We start from the raw sequence: 26,304 nt of genomic DNA, 5'->3' as shown, positions 1-26,304 counted from the left end.
TATACGCATCCATCCTCTGATGGACTATGGTCCCATTCAAGATGAGTTCTATGCCTTATACTACCCATATGACTGCTTGGATAGGCTTCAGCTCCCCTGAAACTCTGCACTGGGTTAAACGGGTAAACAAAAGATGTGTGAATGACACTTGCAGTTCTCCACTCCTGATCTTTTAAAAAAAAAAACTACGAACTGTATTTATTCTGGGCTTTCAAATAAGTCCACAAAAGTTTGTTTTTTTAAAGACTGAAAGAAAACATTCACAAGAGAAGTCATACAGGTGCAATTCATTATTCCAAAAGTCTATATCATTTATTAAAACAGGCGCTGTAATACATAAATATTTCCAGTGGCCTTCATATTTAAAATTATAGAAGTGGTAATGAAACTAAGCATTTTTATAAAAGTAACGTTACAACAGTACTAACAAATAGTACAGACTGTGAATTAAACAATGAATTAAGATTCAGGGCTTGGCTAATTTTAAAAGTTTTCTGAAGATCCTGAGAGCCAGAGTGGGACATTCTGGTGACAAAAGGCATGCATCCCAGAATTTTCAAAGTTCTCACTGGGAATCTTCAATGACCCCCAGGGAAGAAAAATGCTAATTTTTCAAAGGACTGTACAAAACCAGATCTTTAAGAAAGGGAGACTCCATAAAAGCAGGGTTAAATAAGCCAGCCCAATGATGGAAGCAGAGTTTCAGAAATACACCCAGACTGCAGTTATCTTACAAAAATCATTTGGGGAAGGCCATCTATGGAAGCATTTTTGAAAAATGGTTTTGAGACGGCCATTACCTCTTACTGAGTGAGCACTAGGCATGGAGGGCAAAGGTTTACTGCATTACTCGGAACAGAATTTAATGCAATTAATCAACTAACTGAATGAAGCCATTTTACAAACTTTAGACCACAATTATTTCTATTAGAAAAGCAGACAAAATTATGAGTCTTTCCTGAAGTCATTTTACAAACTTTAGACCATAATTATTTCTATTAGAAAAGCAGACAATATTAGGATTCTTTCCCAACAGATTTGATTACGTCCATGTAAATTCTGGGATATCTACAGACATCCATACAATACAATAAATACTCACCTCTGTTAATAGTAACTGGGAAAACATACAAATGGGTTAAAAAGACTGGCTGATGTTTATATCAGTGTTTTAAGAGACATAAATGGGTCACTTTGCAATGACACACTGCCCTTGTAGAAAAAATATTAATAAAGGAGGATTACCAAAAAGTTGGTAAATGAGACTTCTTTTACTTCAGAAAATGTGTATTACTTCATATGCTCTGATTCTGTCAATGTTTCAAGTTAATAGCACTAATATTTTAATAGTGTCCCTGATTTTTTCTTGACTTGTCCCTGATTCTGTTGAAATTTGTCCCCGATTGGTTGAGAGGTCTGGAGGGGACTTCCAAGTTGCCTGTACATTGTTCAATAGCTTGATTCAGCTCTCACAGTGTAAAATCAAACTAAGAGAAAGGGAGCCTGTGAAATTTTTTTTTGGTTAAACTTCAGTTACTGACTAGAAAGTCCACTGCTTGCAAATAAGAAATTTAGAGAATATGAAAGAAAGTCATCCAGAAACGGTGAAGAGAAAAAGTACAGTTTTGTACCCACCATAAATGTAGATGTTCGAGTGTAAACACTGCTGCAGTCATTACACTTGGGTTATCCTGCCGTCAGGCGGTTCCCCAGTCGGCCTGAGTTCCAAAGTCTTGGTCCGGCGTCGGTTGCTGTCGCCTCCTCCCTGACGTCAGTGCGACAGGGGTATATAAGATGCAGCCGACGCCATTTTCTTCAGTTTTTCTTGCCCCAGATGTCAGGTGCCCCCAAATAGGTAGGCAATTCAAATTGCTAGTTAAGTATACAAAAGAAAAGCAAACAACAATTTTCAGTTACCAGCAAATACTCTCCATAGGTGGTAAAGGGTAGAAGACCTAGGTGCGTACCAGAAAGTAAGAGGGGAAGGAGGGAATGTAACCTGGACTGCAGCAGTGTTTACACTCGAACATCTACTATGTTCATCATGTTACACTGCTGCAGTCATTACACTTGGGTGGAATCCCAAAGCTGAGGTAGGGTGGCTGGTTCTATAAGGCATTAGGGGTGGCTATAAGGCCCTGCAGCACAGCAGTGGTGAAGCCAGCTCTGGATTTGGAGTATAAAGGCAAATGGTAATGCTTGGTGAAGGTATGCACAGAACTCCATGTTGCTGCTTCCAAAATATCCTTGGTAGGTACTCCTCTGTGGTAGGCAGTTGAAGTGGCTGTTGCCCTGGTGGAGTGAGATCTAATGCTGCTAGGTACAGGTTTTCCATGGTGAATATAGCAGAAACTTATACAATGTCCTATCCATTTTGAAATAGTCTGTTTTGAAATGGCTTTTCCCTGTGCTCCTGCAGCATATGCTGCCAATAATTGCTCAGATTTTCTGAAAGCTTTGGTTTTGTCCAAGTAGAAGCGTAACTGTCTGTGAATGTCCAAAGAATGTACTAGTCTTTCCCCTTTGTTCTGTGGTTTTGGATAAAAAGTTGGCAAGTGAATAGTTTGGTTTAGAGCCACACTTGATACTACCTTTGGCATAAACTTGGGGTTAGTTCTTAAAGACACCCTGTCCTGGTGGAAAATGAGGAAAGGTTCCACTGCCATTAGTGCCTGTAATTCTGAAACTCTTCGTGCTGATGTTATTGCCAGTAGCAGAGCAGTTTTCCAAGAGATATATTTTAATTCTGCTGTGTTAGCTGGCTCAAAAAGAGGTAAAGTTAATTTTTCCAAAACAAAGTTGAGGTCCCAAGTTGGAGTAGGTGCTCTACGGGGTGGTCTTATGTTTTTAGCCCCTCTGAGGTACTGTTTGAGCAAAGGATTAGAGAAAATTGGTGGATCCGTGTTGTAATGAGCAGAAATGGCTGAGGTGTGGATCTTGATGGATGAGAAGGAGAGGCCCTTGTCCAGCATCTCAGTTAAATATTGAAGTATCTGAGGAATGTTTGGGACAAGAGGGTCAAGGCTGTGCGCCTGGTTCCAGGCACAGAATCTCTTCCATTTATCAAAGTAGGCTTTCCTGGTGCTAGGCCTTCTGGCCTCCAGAATGACATCCCTAACAGCTTTGGAGAGAGGCATTGCTTGCTTGACTAAGGAATTTTCCATGCAGCTAGGTTTAAGGTCTTTAGCTGGCTGTGAAGTATCTGATTGTTGTACTGTGTCAGCAAATGTGGGATTTGTGGCCAAATCCAGGGTGGTTCTTGTGCTAAGTTCTTTAAGATTGGGTACCAGTGCTGGCGTGGCCAGTCTGGTGCAATCAGGATCATCTTTGGCTCTTCTTGCCTGGCTTTTATGAGCACCTTTGGAAGGAGAGGTAAAGGTGGGAATGCGTATACTTGCAGGTTTTTCCAGCTGAATGAGAGGGCATCCACTTTCCATGCTTGTGGATGGTAACTCCTTGTGCAGAATTTCTGTAGCTGGCAGTTCATTGGGGATGCAAACAGATCTATGTCCGGGCTCCACCATTTTTGTGTTATCATTCTGAATGTTTGTGGATTCAATTCCCATTCGTGGGGATCCATGATGTTTCTGCTTAGGTCATCTGCCAGTGTGTTTTTCTCTCCTGGCAGGAATTGTGCTTGCAGATGAACTTGGTAGTCTAGAGCTGTGTTCCACAAGGTCATGGCTTGTCTGCAGAGGGGGTAGGAGTGTGTGTCCCCTTGCTTGTTTATGTACCATATAACTGTGGTGTTGTCCGTCTTTAGTAGTAGTTGTCCTGGATGCAGCAGGTCCTTGAAAGCTATAAGTGCATTTTGTACAGCTAGCATCTCTTTTTGATTGATGTGAAGATGCGGGCCACTCGCCCTGAATACATTTTCCTGCCATGTGTGCTCCCCAGGCCTAATCCGATGCATCTGTTGTCAGTGTTTGCCTGGCTGTGGGTTGAGAAAAAGGCTGTCCCCGTCCCTTGAGGTGACAAGCTTGAGTCCACCATCAAAACTCCTGTTGAAGGCACGGAATTAGTGGTATAACTGTTTCCAAACTTTGACAGTGTTGAGACCATACACTGTTTAAGTACCACTGTAGTTTCCTCATATGCAGTCTGGCATATGGAATTAGTAGTATGCAAGATGCCATGTAGCCCAAGGCCTGCAGAATTTTTCTTGCAGGGAGTTGGGTCTTTGTTGCCATCAATTGAAAGTATTGAGTCAGTTGTCCTTGCTTGTCTGGCGTGAGATAAGCCATCTGGGCCGTTGTGTTCAAGCTGGCACCCAGGAATATTATCTCTTGTGACAGCACTAGTTTTGATTTCTTTTCGTTTACTGTGTACCCCGGGCAACTTAACTTTTTTACGAATGCCAGATACTTTAGAAGAATGCCCTTGCTCTCTGCTTGAATCAGGCAGTCGTCCAGGTACTGATAAATTTGAATTCCTTTTTGTCTACAAAATGCAATTACTGGTGCCAGGCACTTTGTGAAGACCTTGGGCGCAGTAGATAAGCCAAAGGGCAGTGCAGAGAATTGATAGTGCATTGAACCAGCTATGAATCTGAGGCATCTTCTGCAGTTTTGTCTGATAGGGACATGCAGGTATGCCTCCTTGAGGTCCAAAGTCACGAGCCAAGCTTTCTTGCCCAGCATGGGAAGAAGCTGCTGTAGTGTCAACATTTTGAATTTTGAATTTTGGAACATCCAGGTAAGTGTTTAGAGAAGAAAGATCCATAGTGGGTCTCCAGGCTTTGTCCTTTCTGGGAACCAAAAAGAGTCTTGAGTAAAATCCTTGTCCTTGCTCCTGTGGTGGTACCTTTTGAATAGCTCTCATGTCCATGAGTGCTGTAATTTGTTTTTGAGCCTCTGCCCATTGATTTGGTGGCAGATTTGGCATTCCTTTTAATCTTGGCAGAGTGTGAAAGTGGAACCTGTAACCTTGAGATACAATGTTGAGAACCCATTTGTCTTTGGTGATGCAATGCCAATTGTGATAGAAAAGTGCCAGTTTTCCTCCTAAGGGGGCTGCCAAGACAAAGCTGTTTGGCAGCTGTAGTGGGAAGTCATTGGAGCTGTTTTTTATATGTCTTCCCCTTCTTTCTGGCCTGGTGTACCCCATTGTCGAGGCCTGTATAGAAAAGTGCCAGTTTTCCTCCTAAGGGGGCTGCCAAGACAAAGCTGTTTGGCAGCTGTAGTGGAAAGTCATTGGAGCTGTTTTTTATATGTCTTCCCCTTCTTTCTGGCCTGGTGTACCCCATTGTCGAGGCCTGTAAGGACCTTGTGCTTGACCTCTACCTCTTGGACGTCTGTATCTGCCCCTTTGAGGTCTGTCTGTGACTGGAAAGGACCAATTCTTAGTTGGCCAATTTCTGCTAAAACGAGGAGGCTGAACCTGTAAGAAATCCTTCATCGTTTGCATAGATTTTGCCTTATCCTCCATCTTCTTTAATACCTACTCTACCTTAACTCCAAACAACACATCCCGCTGCAAAGGTGCATCCAATAATTTTGCCTTAACATGATCTGGTAACGTATGTTCTTTTACCCAAGCATGTCTTCTAATGACAGAGCCTGTAACTGCTGCTCTACAGGAGGCCTCTAAAAAAATCAAACCCACATTGCAAAGTATGTTTTCCCACTTCTTCAGCTGCATGCAATAAATCCTGCATTTCTTTAAGATTAGGAGGATCTGAATCTGGAAGCATCTTTTGTTTCAACTGAGACATCAAAAATTGCTGATATTTTAGCATGTGAAACTGGCAATTTAAGGCTCTCATTGCTAAAGTTGCAGACGTATATACTTTCTTTCCCCATCTGTCTAATGCTCTGGAATCTCTGTCAGAGGGAACTGGGTTTTTTGCTGATGAGGCCTTAATCCCTTTGGGTCCCTGAGAAATAATTTCAGGGTCAGCAACAGGGCTTTTATACAGAAATTTGAGAGAGTCAGGGACTCAGTAATATCTATCAGGTTTAACTGGGGCTGGAGGTAAGGAGTCAGGGTTTAAGCTGGATTCAGTGTACACATCATCCACAATATCTAACACTGGCGGAATAGCAAGGGGTCTGAGTTGAGGTAATAAAAGGAAGCCTCTGAGCCTTTTCTTGGATTCTGAGTAATCCTGACCTTCCCAATGGAAATGCTCCCTCATGGTATATAAGGTCTCCCCAAAGGAGTAGTCCTCAGGCGGAGAGGCTGATGGAATTGATTCCTCAGCATCAGAATCCTCATAAGGGGGTAAAGAATATCCTAGGTCTGAGGATGAATCTGAAGAAATGGACACCTGGTCGGAAGATTTATAGTCTGCATCTTGTCTGGGCCTTTTATCAGGAGGGGGATGGGACCCCCTGATCTGGGTGATTAGGTCTTCGGCCATTTTGAGCATTTGTTTCTTAGGCATGGAAGCCTGTCCTGGAGAATGCTGCATCTGTTTCTTTGTTTTTAAGGGAGGTTTAGACTTAGCAGAGGGTTTAATGGTTAACTGGGTAGGTCTGAAAACACCCTCTGAAGCTGTGGATTGCTCAGCTACTTCGGTTCCTTCTGAAGGGGGGTTAGTTTCGGTAGGCTGAAACCCTAGAGCATCTGAAGGCCCAGCCAGCTCCACGTGGGAGTCGGAGGTAGTCTGTGGTTCTGTGGAAGCGGTCGTCAGGGGCTGCGTAGGCGCCTCGCTGTAAACCGGAGAATTGGCGACCTGCCTAGAAGAGGCCTCGTCATCAGTTTTGGGCCTCAGGTGCCTGTCCTTGTCTTTGCGCTTTTTATGTATTCCAGTCGTCGGACGTTCCGATGGCATGGTGTAATTGAATTTTCTGCCAAAAAAATGTCGGGCAAAATCAAACCGACGTTTAATAGTGCGCTTGTTAAACCTAGCACAAAACCGACAACCAGTGACGTCGTGGTCTGGGTCTAGGCATGGAATATAATAGGAGTGGAAATCTTTATGAGGTATTTGCTTTCCACAAGAAATACAGTTATTAACTTTTACTGACATCGGTCTGAGGCAAGAAAAAGTTTCCCCGACGGGGTACTTAGCTTTGTAGAAGACTTCGGTTCTGGATTCGGAATGAAAATCTCAGGAGTCGGCCGACCGGCACTTGCGAACTGCTTCTGCTTCAGGCACCGTGCAGCAAGAAAGACTGGGGAAAATGGCGTCGGCTGCATCTTATATACCCCTGTTGCATTGACGTCAGGGAGGAAGCGACAGCAACCGACTCTGGACCAAGACTTTGGAACTCAGGCCGACTGGGGAACCGCCTGATGGCAGGATAACCTAAGTGTAATGACTGCAGCAGTGTAACATGATAAACTTCCCTGGCTGGGAAGAATCCTCCAGCTGTTCAGCAAAAAGCAGTTCAAACTTCAGCTCTGAAACAAGCCATGTACTCTGAAGTGATTAAAATAAATGAATTATTGAAAGAATATACAGACTCAAATAGCAAAAGGCTAGAAAATAGAATAAGCTTTCATTAGCTATTCAACTGAACTGAAAAAAATGCAAAAATCAGAGGCTGAAATAAAGAAAACACTGGCTGAGAAAGAGGCTTCCCAAAAAGAGCTATTTCAAAAAATAGTGTAGATAGAAGAAAAAATGAGCAGAGAAAACCTGAGACTTCCTACTTTTTCACAGAAATTGGAACAGACTGTAGTAAATTTATGAAAGCACAAATGAGCAACAGGACTGATGCTCTGCAGCAAGATTTGTTAATTTAAAGGCCACAATGAATGTATGTTGCAAACCTAACTATAAGAAAGCAGCAGAGACCTACAGTAGTAAGCATTGCAATCATACCACCAGAAAGACTTAACCCTGACAAAACTGAAGCAGAAAGGTAAAGTATTAAAAAATGGAGACAGTAGAGTGTTTGTGGAAAATTATTACTCACTGTACCACAAGGCAGAAAAGATGTAAATTTAGCCAGCAATCAGGGAATGTCGAAAAGCAGATGTGAGATTTAAGCTGCTTTATCCAGTTATTTTCAGAATACATTTTTCTGGAGAATCATTTTGCATGAACAGGCTAAGGACAAAATAAAGTTTACCCAACAAAAAAAGTGAGTCAAAAGGGGACTCTGCTTCTCATTAATAAGATAATAAAGCTCATAGAGAGCCTTCGTCAGTGAAACATTTTTCCATTGTTCCAAACGAGAATGCATAAGAGACAGAAAAATGTACAGGAGTTGACTAGAAGAATCAGAATTATCTTGGACTTGAACCAGAGTCTGAAGCTGGGAGATGAAGATGATCAGGAAGAAGACCAGCAAACGGGAATCTGTAAATAAATAGGAGAGAATAAAGGATCAATCACAATTGCAAAATAGTTATTTGCAAGAAAAAGTGGCTGAAGAAAATAAGAAGTTATGTACTCACCATAACGTTCCATCTGAGTAGGTGGCTTCATTTGTCTGCAACCTGTGGGGGTCTTGGATCCGATATCGGATCCAAGCCGGCAACTATTTATACAGCTATGGATCCGAGCTCCTAGCTCCTCCCCTCACCCATAATCCCCTGCCAACCCCAAATGACCTCAGATCAAGTTTGCCCTCCTATATACCTGAAAAGGTATCCCAACAGGAAAAGGCAGGAATAATACCATCTAACTCTCCTGAAGGCCAGGGGGAAGGAGAGGGGGATGGTTGCAGACAAATGAAGCCACCTACTCAGATGGAACGTTATGGTGAGTACATAACTTCTTAATCTGGAGTAGGGACTTCATTTGTCAGCAACCTGTGGGACAGAGTCCCCAGCTACCTGAATCTTGGGTGGCCATCATGGAAGGATGTTCTGGAGCACTGCGGAGCCAAAGGATGCTCTCCCTCTGGAAATGACATCCAGTTTGTAGTGGTTAATAAAGGTATGAGATGAGGCCCAAGTGGCTGCCGAGCAAATATCATCCAAGGGGACTCTAGATCTGAATGCAGTAGAAGTAAATATGGAGCGAGTGGAATGTGCACGAACCCTTTGAGGTGCGGGCCTCCCAGAAGCCTCATAAGCTAGAAGGATACATTGGGAAGTCCAGCGTGATAAGGTGACCTTCGAAACGGCTTTACCCAAACTGAATTTGGCAAAGGAAATGAACAGCTGGTCGGATTGTCTGTGACCAGCAGTCCTATGAATATAGAAACGCAGCTGCCTGTGCACATCTAATGAATGCAGCTTGCATTCTCCTTTATTTTGATAATTAGGGAAGAAAACAGGAAGATTAATGGACTGATTGATATTGGTTTCTGAGGCCACCTTAGGTAGAAAGGAGGGATTGGTCCTGAGGTACACTCTATCCTGATGAAAAACCAAGTAAGGGGGTTTTATGGAAAGAGCTTGAAGTTCCGAAACTCTTTTCGCAGAAGTGATGGCTACCAGGAATGCTGTTTTCCAAGACAGGTATTTAAGATCAGCCGAGGCAGCTGGTTCAAAGGGAGAAGCAGTCAAGGCCTGAAGAACTAGCAATAGATCCCAAGGGGGTATGGCTTCTTTGATTGGGGGCCTGAGCAGAAATGTACCCTTGAGGAAGGTTTTACATAGTTTAGCTGACATCAAAGGACCTGTCTCGTGTCCTACATGGTAATGTGAGATGGCTGCCAATTGTACCTTGACTGCCGAACAGCTAGCCCCTTGCTGAAAAAGTCCGGTAAGGAAGTCCAAAACGGACGTTAACGGAGCAGTGAAGGGGTCCAGATTATGATGTTCCGCCCAGACGGAAAATCGCCTCCATTTACTGCGGTAAATCTTCCTGGTGGAAGGTTTATGCACTGCCACCAAGATGGCTCTGCCTGGTGAAGAGATACCGGGAGTCCTAATTAAGAGTGGAACTGGAGCAGCCAAGCTGTCAGCTTCAGGATGTCCAGATTCGGGGTCGGTAAGCCTGATGGGTGGGAGATCAGATCCGGGCTGGGATCCAGAATCCAGGGAGGATTTACCAAGTGAGACCACAGGTAAGGGAACCAAGTTTGCCGAGGCCAGAATGGGGCAATGAGGATCATTCTGCTCCCCAACCGAGAGGCTTTCTGTAACATCTTTAGCATCAGGGGTAGAGGAGGATAGGCATAAAGTAGACCGGGCGGCCAAGCATGCACTACAGCGTCTCTCGGGACTTCCCCTGGTGGGGGAATCAGGGCGAAGAAGCTGTCACATTTCGTATTTGAGGGAGAGGCAAAAAGATCGCAGCAGGGTTGCCCCCATTTTGCAAATATCCGCTTCGCTACTCGGGAGTTGAGAGACCACTCGCAAGGGGAAAGAATGGTGCAGCTGAGTTTGTCCGCCAGAATGTTGGCCCATCCCGGAATGTGCGTTGCGATCAGAAAGCGGTTGGTGGAGATCGCCCATTCCCACACCCTCATGGCCTCTCGGCAGAGAGGGTAAGACCTGGTTCCCCCGTTTGTTGATGTACCAGACAACTGACATGTTGTCCGTCTGTATCGCAATAGTTCCTATGGGGAGAAGGTCCTGAAGTGCTTGCAACGCTAACAGCACAGCCCTTATCTCCAGAACATTTATATGCAGGGAGGTCTCTGTGTCGTTCCACGTGCCTTGGACTGTTCTGCCTGAGCAATGCCCCCCACACCTGAGGCGAGAAGCGCCCGTGGTCACCGTGACGAGAGGAGGCAGAGTGCAGAAGGGTCGGCCTGTATGGAGGTCTGGGGACTGGAGCCACCATAACAGGGCCCTCCTGCAAGCCTTGCTGACACAGATAGGGTGGTTGAGGGGAAGAAGCTGAAAAGACCATTGTACTAGGAGGGTCCACTGTAGTACCCTCATATTTAGACGAGTGCATGGAAGAAGCGTGATTGCCGCTGCCATGGAACCCAGTGCCCTCAGGACCAATTCCGCCGGTGGAGCTTCTGATTGGAGGATGGCCCGCACATGAAGTCTCAGATTCTGTAGTCGTTCTGAAGTGAGGTAGGCTCGCAGACTTCTCGTATCCAATCTGGCCCCTATGAACTCTATCACTTGTGTCGGAGCAAGGGAGAATTTGTCCATATTGATCGTGATGCCTAACTGGGGGGGGCTAGGCGGAGAAAACAATCTCTGGCTGAGCAGAGCAGATGCCTTGTTGGGGCGATCAGGAGCCAGTCGTCCAGGTACGGGAAGACCTGCATTCCCTGGAGTCTCAGGTGGGCCGCTATCACTGCTAAAACTTTGGTGAACACCCTGGGAGCTGTGGTGAGGCCAAAGGGAAGGACCCTGAACTGATAGTGGCTGGCTCCCAGCCAGAAGCGGAGAAACGTCCTGGATCATCTGTCCATTAAAATGTGGTAGTACGCATCCTTGAGGTCTATTGAGCACATCCAGTCATTCTGCCGCAAGAGGGGGAGAATGGATTGGAGAGTGACCATTCGGAATTTTTCCTTGGTTACCGACAGGTTCAGGAGGGAAAGGTCTAGAATTGGTCTCAAGTCCCCTGTCTTTTTTGGCACCAGAAAGAACCTGGAGTAAAACCCTAATCAGAGCTGGTCTGGGGGGACGGGTTGGATGGCTCTTTTTTCTAGCAGCTGCTGGATTTCTGCAGCTGCAGCCTCCCTCTGACCGGGTGGTACATCGGGGAGGTGTCTGAGTCTGGGGACATGTTACATTGGGATTTTGTAACCTCTGGATATGATAAGAAGCACCCAGCGGTCTGACGTGATGGACTCCCATGCCACCAGGTGCCTCGAGAAGCGCCCCCCAACTGCCTCCAGAGTGGAGCAGTTGGGCAACCCTTCAGGGCTGTTGCGTGGGCCGATCAGAGAAAGATTCTCTGGACCCAAAGTTCCTCGGGGCCCCTCTGCCTCTAGGGCGGCGTCCTCCCTGTCCTCCTCTGCCACGGAAGGACTGGTTGTCCGGAGCAGGTTGGGAATGTTGCGATTTCCGGAACCACATCTTCTTCTGTCCCTTTTGGTTCTTGGAGAAGGACCGCTGGGGAGAAGAGAAGCGGACTCCGACGGCAGACAACGTCTTCCCGTCCTTCTCGCTCTGGACAAGTGTCTCGCGAACGGTCTTGCCAAACAAGGCAGAACCATCAAAGGGGGCATTCGCAAAGGACGCCTTAAAGGGCTCCGCAAAGTCACAATGTCGGAGCCAGGCCTGGCGTCTCAAAACTAGGCCTGCTCAGCTAGCTCTAGCGGCTCCCTCAGTGGCGTGGGACAACAGCCGCATAGAGGTATTGGAAATAGATCTTAGAGTGGCCATACGAGTGGAGTACAACTGCTTGTCCTCCGCCGACATGGACTCTGGGGGGGGAAGCAGCGTATTCTTTAATAAGATCTCGCTGCATCCTGATGACATGTGCCATGTAGTTCAGGGACCTTACTGAGGAGGTCGCTGAACTAAATACCCACTTCTCAAGGCGATCCATCAAGCGGGACTCCTTGCTCGGTGGATGGACCGAGGGGCTCTCCTGAGCTAGTTCCCTCTTAGTGGCTGCCGCCGTCAACATGGCATCTACAGGGGGACCCTTGCTCCAGTGGGACCGGTCTGCGGGGGGGCTCAAGATCCTATCCAGGCGTTTAGGGACTGGCTCCACAGTGTCCGGCTCCTTCCACGCCCTGGTGGTAATAAGGTCCACCAGGGGGTCGGCCGGAGGGGAGACCCAAGAGGTAGACGGACCTGCTTCAAATGCCTCCAGGAACACGGACTCGTCGGAGGAAGCATTGGGGGCAGACCACCCCCCCCTTGATCCTGAGCATTTCCATGATGTCTCCAAAGGAGACATCCTCAGGTGGTGACCTTGGGGAGCCTTCCCCTTCATCCAAGTCAGTGTCCTCTGTTAAGGACTCGGGGGGGAGTCCACGCGCCTCCTCTTACACTTGTGCTTGCGAGGCACTTCCTCGGAGGGTGGCTGTCCGAGGAGGTCTCACCAGCAACATCCTGTTCCAATGGAACAACCTGGGACATCGAAGCAGGCTGTCCCTGTGGCTGGGTGATGGGAGCCTGACCCAGCAGAGAGGGAGTGCAGGGTGGAGCCGAGACAAGGGCCGGGGGTCCGGATGCTCTCGACAGAGCCCTCTCCACTGCGTCGAAGGCCGAGGGGGAGCCGCTCTCCCTGGGTTCCGAAAGTCGACTCCCACTCGGATCCGATGAAGGGATCGGAACCGGCACCGAGACCGTCGGATCCGAGGGACCAGCATACTCCGACATGGACGGAGCCGAAGGCACACTGAATCCACCCGATCCGAAGCTCGCCCCACGGCTCCGAGAGGTCGGATCCGACAATGAAACCAACAGACTCGAGGGCAGGGTCGGATCCGAAGTACTCAGTACTGTCGGCACCGACCCACCCCCGGCTCCGACGCTGCCCGGCTCCGAGCACTCCGAACCCGGGAAACGGGTCGGAGAAGGAGCAATCGGAACAAAGAAAGGTGCCGAGCTCCCACCCGAAGAGGGGGGGGGCAAGAGCACTCCCATCTGCAGCTGGGCCTGGATGAACCTCCTCATCATCCGGTCCAAGTCTGCATCAGACAGGCTGTAGGTTGATCTCGAAGAGGCCACCGAGGCAGGCCTGGAATGCCGCCTCGATGACCTCGACGGAGATAGGGTCTCCTCCTCCTCGGGTCCCCTGGGAGAAGCAAGGAGATCGGAGCCGAGGAGGAGGAGACCTGGAAGCCGTGGAGGGAGAAGCCCGCTTAGCTGGAGGGGCCGAAGCGGAGGCCTCAGCCCTCCGCTTGTGGTGCTTCTCCCTCCGTTTCTCCCTCCTGGCCTCCCTGTCCTCCGGCGCTTTAGTGGGAGTTTGAATCCCAGCCGGGGGAAGGGGGGCAGGAGTGGCCACCACCACAGGCTGAGGAGGTGCCACGGGAGGAGCGGAGGCCGAATCCGGGGGTAGAAGTCCCGCCAGGATCAGCTTCGACCTCCACTCTTTCAGTGCCCTGGGATTGAACGCTGCACAAATGGTACAGCCCGAGGACAGGTGTTCAATCCCAAGGCACCGAACACACCGAGTGTGGCCATCTGCCGGAGAGAGCTTATGGCCAAGCTCGGTGCATTTAGAAAAAATAGGCTTAGGGGCCTCTGCCATACCTAAACTAAGGCTACACAAACACACTAGGCCCCAAACGCAATGACACACAAGCACACACTAACGACCAGCGAGGGGAGGGTAAAAAACTAAAAATTAAGAGTTAACAGGCTAAAGGAAACCTAGCACACTCACACTGATTAAACTATGAAAAAAGACTGAGAAAAATTCACTTATCTATAACAAATTGCCAGGAGCTCGCAATCCAGCTGACACACTTTAGAGCGGCAAACTAGATCTGAGGTCATTTGGGGTTGGCAGGGGATTATGGGTGAGGGGAGGAGCTAGGACCTTGGATCCATAGCTGTATAAATAGTTGCCGGCTCGGATCCGATATCGGATCCAAGACCCCCACAAGTTGCTGACAAATGAAGTCCCTACTCCAGATCTGGAATTTTGTTGGCTTTCTTTAACTTGTGGGAGGATGTAAAGCATACTTGTGACGCCCGTGTACTGACCCAGTAATCAAGGAGCCTCAATCCTCACCACTAACACCAGTGAGAGGCGTCCACATTGGGAAGGATAACAAACACACACACACACACACACACACACACACACACACACACACACACACACACACACACACACACACAGAGTAAAGTACAATTTCCCTTAAGAGCACAGAGATCACAGTCAGTCTGGGGCTGGTTTCTCTCCTTCTCTCCAGATGCCCAATAAGACTCTCCACTGGCACAGCTATAGGGTACAGGTCTCAGTCTAGTGGTCAACCTAAAACCTCCAGAACCCTCTCTGTCCAACCAGTACTTCATGTCCCTGCCCCAAGTAGCTGACACACACATTCTAAGATACGAGTTATATACAAACACACAGAGACTCTTGGGGAAGGCTGGCAAAGGTTCTCCAGCTATGCCCCTTCCTGACATTCTGTAAGGTAGTCCCAGCTGCCACCAACCACTAATATCAGCTACTAAAAGGCCCTTACTCCAAACTCCAAATGGTGTCCAATTACTGTGCAATATTATTATTCAAATAATGTGACTGAGCAGCAAGACTATTGGAGTGGCTTTGTACAGTATCACTATATACATGCAATGTACTCTAGACCTTACATTATCTCTACACAAAACAGCCACAGTTGAAAGTTTTAAAAATATTTAATAATAAATAATAAAACCACAAGACAATACTTATTACTACACAGTGCTAGTCGAGAGTTCAGACATCACAGGAAAATGCTTAAAATAATACTGTAGAATAGTTCTGACAAATATAAAAAACAGCTAGACTAAACTTACTATTTTCTCTTTTCCTAAGAGCAATCACAGTTTTAAATAAGCAACATAGTATATAGCAGCAGCAACAACCATGCGGTTCTTTTCAAATCAAAACAGCTTAGTTCAAGTTAAACAGGACAAAGTAACTCCCAATAAAATCAGGTTTAATATGTGAACACAATCGGTAAGCATTTTCACAATACAGCTTTCTCAGACCATTAAATTTGTACAATCAATTAGTCAGCCCTTATATACTTTGTCTTAATTAATTATGACATCATAATTATAGTTTAAAAGAGACCAAGCTAACAGTTACCATAAATACAACTTAATATGCATAATACTTAGATATAAACAATAAAAATAATAAAAAAATGCATTTACGCAAAAAATATAATAAAAAACAGTTGTGCAAGCATAAAAATATTGCAAATACAGAGCATACACAACAATAAGCAAGTACTGTCATCAACAAATAATAACTAACATCAAGCAACTAAGTAAACATATTACACGAACCCAACTAACAACTACCATGCATACGGCTCAATAAATAGGTAGCTTGCATGCACGTAATAAATACACTTGTATAAAAATACAAGATGGTATGGAAGTAAAAATAAGATAAATACAAACTAAATACAACAATAAATACCTACTAACATCAATAAAAATGTATATGCATTGCTAACATCACATACCTAGACTAAACCCCCCTATAACATATGTATGAAATTAAGATTAAAAGCTACCTTACACGCATACTTTTAGTTTTTAGAAAGGGTCTAATCGAGGCCCTCTCATTCAGTCCCTTACCTGAATCAGCTCTTAAACATATGATCCATTTAACTTCATTCTCTTCGGTGACACTTCTAACATTACCTCCCCTTATATTAGGTATAATAACCTCAACCACCATGAATTCAAAAGTATGTTCATGTCCTGCTAACATCACATGCTTCGCTAAAGCATTAGTGGCTAAACCTGTTCTAATATTGTAGATGTGCTCCCTAATCCTATTTTTTAAAATACCTATCTGTCTTTCCTATATAAAAGGATCGACAGGCTACACATACGGCAAGGTAAACCACATGATGTGTGTTACAATCCATTGAAGAGTTGAAGGTGTATTCCACCCCTGTATCAGGATGCACAAACTTCCCAGTACTATCTATATACGAACAAACTTACAGCTACCACATGGGCTAGTACCTGCTTTGACACCAGATATATCTTTAACTTGTGGATAACATAACATCCTTTTCAAATTACGTTTGTTCTTGTACCTAAACTTAGGTTTTCCACCAGTGATATTACCAATCTGTGGATCAGTCAAAAGAACACTCCAATGTTTGTTAAAAATGTCATAAATTGAGAAGTTATGTACCTACCATAACGTTCCATGTTAGTTGTCTTCTTCTCGCCTTCTTTCTTGCTGGATGGGTTCGGAGCCGATCCTCGGCTCCACTGCCAATACTAAAGCTCGAGAGCTAATTCCACCAGCTCGAGGCTCCCCTATATCCCACAATGCTAGGCGGTAACTACTCAGATCTCGTTTGATAGCTAAAACCAAGCAGTTCTAGTCTCCATAGTATGGAGAAGAGAGAAAAATAACCCACCTCTATATAAACCTGTATGCAAGCTACCACAAACATAAAAGGGAGAATAGAGGTGGTAGAACATATGGGAAGGAAGCCCCAATGGAAGATCCCAAAAATTCCTATCGGTCTGTCCAGGCTGGGGGGAAGGAGGGTGGGACGCAAGAAAGAAGGCGAGAAGAAGACAACTAACATGGAACGTTATGGTAGGTACATAACTTCTCAATGTTAAGTTGTCAATCTCGCCTTCATTCTTGCTGGATGGGACCGCGTCCCTAGCACCTTACCCCGGGTGGCTTATCGGAACAGACTCCTGAGAACAGTGGAACCAAAGTTGGCACGGTTTCTGGAGGCCATATCCAATTTGTAATGCAAGATAAAGGTATGAGGAGAAGCCCATGTGGCTGCTGCACAAATGGAATCTATTGGTAGCCTGTGCTGAAAAGCTACAGATGTAGCTAATGCCCTGGTTGAATGAGCTCTAGGTCTTGAAGGCAGTTTTTGATGTCTGATTTCATAGATGAAGGTAATTATAGAGGTAAGCCATCTTGAAAGGGACACTTTAGAAACTGGAAGGCCCAATTTCCCTTCCGCATAAGAGCTGGTCAGATTTCCTGAACTATTTAGTCCTGTCTAAATAATATTGAAGCTGGCGATGAACATCTAGAAAATGTAACTTTTGTTCCGACCTGTTGGAATAATCAGGGAAGAAGACAGGGAGATCGATAGTCTGGTTTAGATTTGCCTCAGAGGAAACCTTAGGCAAGAAGGACGGATTAGTCTGGAGGGACACCCTGTCTTTATGGAAAACTAAGTAAGGAGGACGACTGCAAAGAGCATGAAGTTCAGATACCCTTCTAGCTGATGTTATGGCTACTAGAAAAAGTGTTTTCCATGAGAGCAACTTAAGAGAACATGAAGCCGCAGGTTCGAAGGGGGGGAGAATCAAGGACGCTAGGACCAAATTCAAGTCCCACTGCGGTGGGGGATCTTTGATTGGGGGCTTGAGCAAAAAGACACCTCTTAGAAAGGCTTTGCAGAGTTTATGGGACATGATACTGGAGTCCGAGACACCTACATGAAAGTTAGATATAGCAGCTAGTTGTACTCTAATGGTAGATGAGGAAGAGCCTAAATGAAAGAGCTCTGCCAGGAAGTCTAGGATAGACTGGATAGGTGCAGTGAAGGGGTCTATATTTTTTGATGCTGCCCAGAAGGAAAAACGTTTCCACTTACTATTGTAAATCTTTCTGGTAGAAGACTTGTGAGAGGCTATCAGGATGTTACGGACCGAATGAGAAATTAAGGGAAGCCTGGCTAGGGTAGGAATCGGAGAAACCACGCTGTGAGGTTGAGAGATTGGAGGGAGTGGTGCAGCTGGCCCGACTGGTGGGTCAAAAAATCCGGCACTGAGTCCAGATGCCAAGGCTGCTCCAAGAGGTAATGATGCAGGAACGGAAACCATATCTGTCGAGGCCAGTAAGGGGCAATGAGGATCATAGTGACTCTCGAGGCGATAGCTTTCTGAATTAATTGAGAGATCAGTGGAAAAGGGGGGAAAGCATACAGAAGTCCCCGGGGCCAATCGTGGACTAGAGCGTCTCTGGTGGGTTGGCCTGGTAGATGGAAGAGGGTGAAGAAATCGTGACACTTGCTGTTTTGGGGAGTAGCAAAAAGATTGCAGCAAGGCCGGCCCCATCTTCGAAAGATTTCTTCCAGCACTGATTTTTTTAGAGACCACTCGTGAGGCATGTGAATAGCCCTGCTCAACTTGTCCTCAATCACGTCGGACTTCCCGGGAATGTGCGTTGCTATCAGAAACCGGTGAGAAGAAATCACCCACTGCCAAAGTCTGAGTGCCTCTCGACATAAGGAATAGGACTTGGTTCCGCCCTGTTTGTTGATGTACCACACTACGGACATGTTGTCCATCTGAATTGCAATAGTCCCTGTGGGAAGAGAGTCCTGAAGGGCTTGCAAAGCTAAAAGCACTGCTCTCATCTCTAAGACATTTATGTGCAAGTGGCACTCGAAAGATTGTCACGTGCCCTGGACTGTCCTACCCTGATAATGCCCCCCCCACCCGATCAGGGAGGCGTCCGCTGTCACCATGGTGATTGGGGGGGGGGATTAAGGATCTGCCCTGAAGAACATGAGGTGATGTCATCCACCAAGACAGGTGATTCTTGCATGACTGGGTTAGCAGAATGATGTAGACATCGGGAGCTGTTGGAAGGACCATTGAGAAAACAGCATCCACTGGAGGATCCCCATGTGAAAACGAGCTAAGGGGAGAAGTGTAATGGTAGCCGCCATGAGTCCTAATACCTTCAAGACTACCCTGGCTTTGATCTTGTTGCATTGAAGCAGAAGGTAAACGTGTTTGCGGATATCTGATATTCTTTGCTCTGTCAGTCTGGCAGAAAGATGAATTGTGTCTAAGGTGGCGCCTATAAAGGTAATAGACTGACAAGGCGACAAGGCAGATTTTTCAAAATTTACTGAAATGCCTAGAGCTTGGCAAGTTTGAATGGTGAAGTCTCTGGACAGAAGAAGTTGACGCCTGGTGGTGGCGGTAAAGAGCCAGTCGTCCAAATATGGAAACACCTGGAATCCTTGACGTCTCAAGTGAGCCGCGACCACTGCCATACATTTGGTGAACACTCGGGGGGGCTGTAGTGAGACCAAAGGGCAGGGCTCTGAACTGGTAGTGACTGGCTCCCAGCCTGAAGCGGAGAAACCTCGTGGAGCGTCTGTGCATTTTGATATGGTAGTACGCATCCTGAAGGTCTATCGAGCACATCCAATTGTCCTGACCCAAGAAGGGTAGAATGGACTGTAGCGTGACCATCCGGGATTTTGTTTTCTTCACATACTTGTTTAGCTTGCTGAGATCCAGTATTGGTCTCCAGTCCCCTGTTGTTTTTGGTACCAAAAAAAATTTGGCGTAGATTCCGGATCCTTGCTGGTCTGCTGGATAGCTCTTTTTGACAGCAGCTTTGATATTTCTAACGCTGCTTGTTCCCTTAGACTGGGTGGAACGTCTGGAAGGGATCCTTTGGGTTGGGATGGGATGTGAATAAAGGGGATTTTGTAACCATCGGATATGATCGACTGTACCCATTTGTCTTGAGTGAGGGAAAGCCAGGCTTCTGGGTACAGTGATAATCTTCCCCCGACTGCCTCCGAAGGTGGACAGCCGGGCAGCTCCTCAGGGATGCTGAAAGGGTTTATCAGAGAAAGTCTCTCTGCTACCCTGGTTTTGCGGACCACCTCTGCCCCTAGGGCGGAGTCTATTGTTGTTCCCCCCTCTGCCTCTAGAGGGGAATTGACTTTGTGCGTCAGATGAGACTCCTTGTGGTTTGCGGAACCACATCCCCCCCCCCGACCTTTGGGATAAGGTCTGGAAGGGGTAGAAAAACGGACTCCCACGGCAGAGAGAGTCTTACCTTCCTGCTCGCACCTAGTCAATGTATCCTTCACCTGAGGTCCAAACAACGTTGAGCCATCAAAGGAGGAATTGGTGAAGGACGCCTTGAAAGGGTCCGCAAAACTGCAAAGCCGCATCCAGGCGTGACGTCGTAAAGCTACACCTGTGCCTGCGGCCCTACTCACCCCATCGGCCGCATATGAGATAAGCCACATGGAGGAGTTGACAATCGAATTCAGGGTTGCCAACTGGGAGTTCATTTTGTCTTGGAACCCCTCAGCTGTTGGATCCTGCATAGCATCACCCATATCCTTGAGTAAATCCCTCTGGAGACGGGTGAAGTGACACAAGTAGTTCAGCGACCGCATGGCAAAGGTCACTGAGGAAAACATCTGCTTTCCGTACCTGTCCATGGTCCTAGACTCCTTATTAGGAGGATGGACAGGTACCGAAGGATCGGCTAATTCCTTCTTAGTGGCTGCGGCCACCACCATGGCATCAACAGAGACACCTTTAGATAAGAACTGTTTCTCTTTCGGGGCAGTAATAAATTTTGACGGCCTCTTTGGGGTAGGTTCCACCGAATCAGGGGCCGTCCAAGCCTTCCTTGCCACCACTTCCATGAGGGGGTCAAAGGGAGGAGACACCCAGGAGATGGAAGGGCGAGAGCCAAATGCCTTAAGGAAGCCTGACTCGTCCTCTGAAGGGTTAAGGGCGGGCCAGTTCCCCCTCTGTTTAAGGATTTCAAGGATGTCAGCAAAAGAGACATCCTCAGAGGGGGACCGAGGGGAACCTTCAGATTCCTCCAAGTCCGAGGTGATAGACTCAGGGGAGTCAATGTGCTTCCTCTTGCACTGTCTCTTCCGAGGGAGTTCTCCTGCCGGATCAGGAGAAGCCTCGGAAGAAGAAGATATTCCCAATGGGGAAACCTGAGGGGCTGGCTCTCTACGGTCTGGTACAAGGGGGTGGGTAGAAACCACCGCAGGCACTGAAGAGGGAGGAGCTGACGGAGCCGACCGTGGGGTAGACACGGGGTCTAGCACGCTCCGCATGACCTCGAAGGCGCCCAGATCAGCCAAGGCCAAAGGTCCCCGCTCCGAGGAGACAAGGACCCCCCCCAGGCACCGACAGGGATGGCTCCAAGGCCAATGTTGGAGCTGAACTCACCAGCGTTGATGCTCCAAGAGGGAGAACGGGGTCGGACAAGGGTCCGATGCCACTCGCCCCCTCGGCGCCGAGATCCCTCCAAAGAGGAAATCGGAGCAGACGATGGAGCCAAAAGGGAGGGTATTGGCTCCGACGCACCGACAGCCATGGCTCCGACGAGCCCCAGCTCCGAACTCAAAGAAGTCGGAGGAGGAACAGAAGCAGGGATGGGAATAGCCGCTGACTGTTGAGTAGGGCTATGCAGCATTTGGGCCAGTGCCTCGGACTTGAGAAGTCAACTCACCACCCTTTGTAAGTCATGGTCGGACAGCCTGGAGGACCGAGAGGAATGGGACCTATGGCTCCGCTCCAACAGAAGAGGGGATCCCGGGGCCGAGTGGATGGAGCCGATGGAAGGGGACCTCGACCTCTTCTTAGAAGCTGGCTCCGATAAAACTATCGGTGCCGACTGAGTCTTAGCACCCTCGGCTCCGGCCGGAGCCGAGGTAACGGTTTGAGTCTTCGAAACAGACTCCAGCCAGAGCCGATGTCGAAGCAGCCTTAATGCTCCCAGCGGACGGCTCTGAAGCTGGAGCCGATGGCCCGGAAGTCTTTGAAGGCTTCTCCAACGCAGACTGGGTCGAGGGGCCTTCAGGCTTTAATAAGCCACGAAGAATAAGTTTATTTTTGCGTTCCTGCAGGACTCTCGGGCTGAATGCATGGCAAACAGCACAGGAGTCCTGCAGGTGCAAAGGTCCCAGGCAATAAACACAAGAAGTGTGACCGTCTGTCAGAGACATTTTCTGACAGCACGAGTCACACTTCTTGAAGCCTGAGACCTTGGAGTCTTTCGACATCCCAGAAAAAGTGACTGTATACAAAAAAGACACAGACACAACACACAGACACACCCTTTAACCAAAAAGAAAAACCCAATCACACTGAATGACAAAGGGAAAAAGGGGAGTGGGCCAAAGGCCTAGAACTTAAAAAAAGGAATAAAAATGAGGGAAGACCCGATTAAACTAAAAGGATACCCTGTACTGTAAACTTGACTAAATAAAAAGGATAGGGGTAGATATTTGAATTTTTAACTAGAAAAAACTCACTAACCAGCCAGAGCCGGTAGAAGAAAGCACCTCGCAGCTAAGCGGCAAATGAGATCTGAGTAGTTACCGCCTAGCATTGTGGGATATAGGGGAGCCTCGAGCCAGTGGAATTAGCTCTCGAGCTTTAGTATTGGCCGAGTCAGAGCCGAGGATCGGCCCCGAACCCATCCAGCAAGAATGAAAGCGAGATTGGCAACTTAACATACTTCTATTATCTGTGGTGTAAAACATGGGTATCCTGATCTCTGAACTCTGTAAAGAATTTTCAGTTCTCTCAACATCATGGTTATCAGAAAAAATAGGGCTTAGCTCTATCTCTCCTTAGAGAATCTGTGTCATGCAACCCTACATTCAAATCATGCTGACCATATCCACGTTGTGAAAATCTATATTTTAGGCTTGACAACTCTGAAGAAAAACCTGTATCAGTGTTGTTCAATCTGGAGATACACATGCCCTGCTCACTCACCACATTACGAAACACATAATTAGGGTGCATACTTTGTCTGTGTAAAAATGTGTTCCTATGACACTCCTTCCTATATACTCCTGTATTAGAGGAGCCAACACTTAACCTTTCAACAAAAATGTCCAGAAACATTATTTTTACTGTTGAAGAGGACATAGCAAACTTCAAATAGGTTGTAACACCATTCATCCATTCCACAAATCTACCCAGTAAATCTTTACTACCAGTCCAAATGAAAAAGACGTCATCCACAAAACGCCTATAAAAAAGGTACATATCTATGGAAGAATTCCATGGGAAACAATATCTCCTCTTCCCACAATGCTAAAAACATGTTGGCGTAGCTATTGGCACAAGTTGTGCCCATAGTCACGCCATCACGCTGCAAAAAAGGAACTACTTCAAAAAGAAATATATTATTTTCAAGGACTGTCTCCAAAAATAAGAAGTTATGTACCTACCATAACGTTCCATGTTAGTTGTCTTCTTCTTGCCTTGTTTCTTGCTGGATGGGTTTGGAGCCGATCCTCGGCTCTGACTCGGCCAATACTAAAGCTCGAGAGCTAATTCCACCGGCTCGAGGCTCCCCTATATCCCACAATGCTAGGCGGTAACTACTCAGATCTCGTTTGATAGCTATACCAAGCAACCCTAGTCTCCATAGAATGGAGAAGGGAAAGCCACCTCAAAACAACCTGCGTGAAAGGGATCGCAGACCTAAGAAAGGAGAAAAGGAGGTGGAAGAACGTGTGGGAATGACGACTTCCAGAGGAAGAACACAAACTGAATTCCTGTCGGTCTGTCCAGCCTTGGGGGAAGGAGGGTGGGACGCAAGAAAGAAGGCGAGAAGAAGACAACTAACATGGAACGTTATGGTAGGTACATAACTTCTTAATGTTAAGTTGTCTATCTCGCCTTCATTCTTGCTGGATGGGACCACGTCCCTAGCACCTTATCCCGGGTGGCCTATCGGAACAGACTCTTGAGAACAGTGGAACCAAAGTTGGCACGGCTTCTGGAAACCATGTCCAATTTGTAATGTGAAATGAAGGTATGAGGAGAAGCCCAGGTGGCTGCTGCACAAATGGAATCTATTGGCAGCCTATCCTGAAAAGCTACGGATGTAGCTAATGCCCTAGTTGAATGAGCTCTAGGTCTTGAGGGTAGTTTTTGATGTCTGATCTCATAGATGAAGGTAATTGTAGAGGTGAGCCATCTAGAGAGGGATACTTTAGTAACAGGAAAGCCCAATTTCCTTCCTCGATACGACAGAAACAATTGATCAGATTTCCTGAATTGTTTAGTCCTGTCTAAGTAATATCTAAGTTGGCGATGAACATCCAAAAAATTTAGCTTTTGTTCCGACCTGTTTGAATAGTTAGGGAAAAAGACGGGGAGATCAATAATTTGGTTTAGGTTTACTTGAGAGGAAACTTTAGGTAAAAAGGATGGATTAGTACGGAGGGATACCCTATCTTTGTGAAACACTAAGTAAGGAGGACGACTGCACAGAGCATGGAGTTCAGATACCCTTCTCGCTGAAGTTATAGCTACCAGAAAAAGTGTCTTCCAAGAAAGCAACTTCAGAGAACATGAAGCCGCCGATTCGAAGGGGGGAAGGATTAAGGATGCCAGAACCAAGTTCAAATCCCATTGAGGAGGGGGATCTTTGATTGGAGGTTTGAGAAGAAATACGCCCCTTAAAAAGGCTTTACAGAGTTTGTGAGCCATGATGCTAGACTCCGAGACACCAACATGAAAATTAGATATGGCAGCCAATTGAACTCTAATGGTAGATGCAGATGATCCTAAATGAAAGAGTTCTGCTAGAAAGTCTAGACTAGACTGGATAGGTGCAGTAAAGGGATCTATGTTTTTTGATGTTGCCCAAAAAGAGAAGCGTTTCCATTTGCTACTATAAATCTTCCGGGTAGAAGATTTATGAGAGGCTATCAAGATATCTCGGACCGAGCGAGATATTGAGGGAAGCTTGGCTAAGGTTGGAATCGGAGAAACCACGCTGTGAGGTTTAGAGAAAGCAGAGATTGGTGCAGCTGACCCAACTGGTGGGTTAACAGATCTGGTACTGGGTCCAGATGCCAAGGCTGCTCCAAAAGGTAACAATGAAGAAACGGAAACCATATCTGTCGAGGCCAGTAAGGGGCAATGAGGATCATTGTCACACTCAAAGTGATGGTGTGCTGAATTAGTTGAGATATCAGTGGAAAGGGGGGAAAGGCATATAGAAGTTCCCAGGGCCAATCGTGGACTAGAGCGTCTCTGGTGGGATGGCCTGGTAACGGGAAGAGAGTGAAGAAGTCGTGACACTTGCTGTTTTGGGGAGTAGCAAAAAGATCGCAGCAAGGCTGGCCCCATCTTAGGAATACTTCTTCTAGAACTGATTTCTTTAGAGACCACTCATGGGGCATGAGAATTGCCCTGCTCAACTTGTCTGCAATAACGTTGGATTTCCCAGGAATGTGCGTTGCTATCAGAAAACGCTGAGAAGAGATCGCCCATTGCCAAAGTCTGAGTGCCTCTCGACATAAAGGGTATGATCTGGTTCCGCCTTGTTTGTTGATGTACCACACTACGGACATGTTGTCAGTCTGAATTGCAATAGTCCCAGTGGGAAGAGAGCCGTGAAGGGCTTGCAACGCTAAAAGCACTGCTCTCATCTCTAAGACGTTTATGTGCAAGTGGCACTCGAAAGGCTGCCACGTGCCTTGGACTGTCCTGCCCTGATAATGCCCCCCCCACCCGATCAGGGAGGCGTCTGTTGTCAACGTGGCGACTGGGGGGGGGGGGGGAGTGAAGGGTCTTCCTCGGAGAACTTGAGGTGATGTGATCCACCAAGACAGTTGATTCTTGCATGATTGAGTTATCAATATGGTATGGGACATCGGGAGCTGTTGAAAGGACCATTGAGTAAACAGCATCCATTGGAGGATCCTCATGTGGAAGTGAGCTAAGGGGAGAAGGGGAATAGCTGCTGCCATGAGTCCTAACACCTTCAAAACTAGTCTGGCTTTGACTTTGCTGCATTGTAAGAGAAGGGAAACTTGTTTTCGAATGTCTGACACACTCTGCTCTGTGAGTCTGGCTGAAAGATTGAGTGTGTCTAAGGTGGCGCCTATAAAGGTAATAGATTGACAAGGCGACAAGGCAGATTTTTCGAAATTTATTGAAATGCCTAGAGCTTGGCAAGATTGGATGGTGAAGTCCCTGGATAGAAGAAGCTGATGTCTGGTGGTGGCGGTAAAGAGCCAGTCGTCTAAATATGGAAACACCTGGAATCCTTGACGCCTCAAGTGAGCCGACCACTGCCATGCATTTGGTAAACACACG

The 26,304-nt window shown here is 46.8% G+C and overlaps 1 protein-coding gene across 1 annotated transcript in view; it reads right to left on the bottom strand.

Annotated features, from left to right (window-relative positions):
- Positions 1 to 26,304, bottom strand: part of USP19 (ubiquitin specific peptidase 19) — a 3,461,697-nt gene that overhangs the window by 1,050,078 nt on the left and 2,385,315 nt on the right. The gene's annotated exons all lie outside the window — the stretch shown is intronic.

This window comes from Protopterus annectens, chromosome 7.part1, assembly GCF_019279795.1.
Source record: "Protopterus annectens isolate FY-2018-M chromosome 7.part1, PAN1.0, whole genome shotgun sequence".
In the NCBI taxonomy this organism is placed as follows: Eukaryota; Metazoa; Chordata; order Ceratodontiformes; family Protopteridae; genus Protopterus; species Protopterus annectens.
Note: the sequence above shows the minus strand (reverse complement) of the source record. Positions and strands in the feature narration are given on the sequence as shown.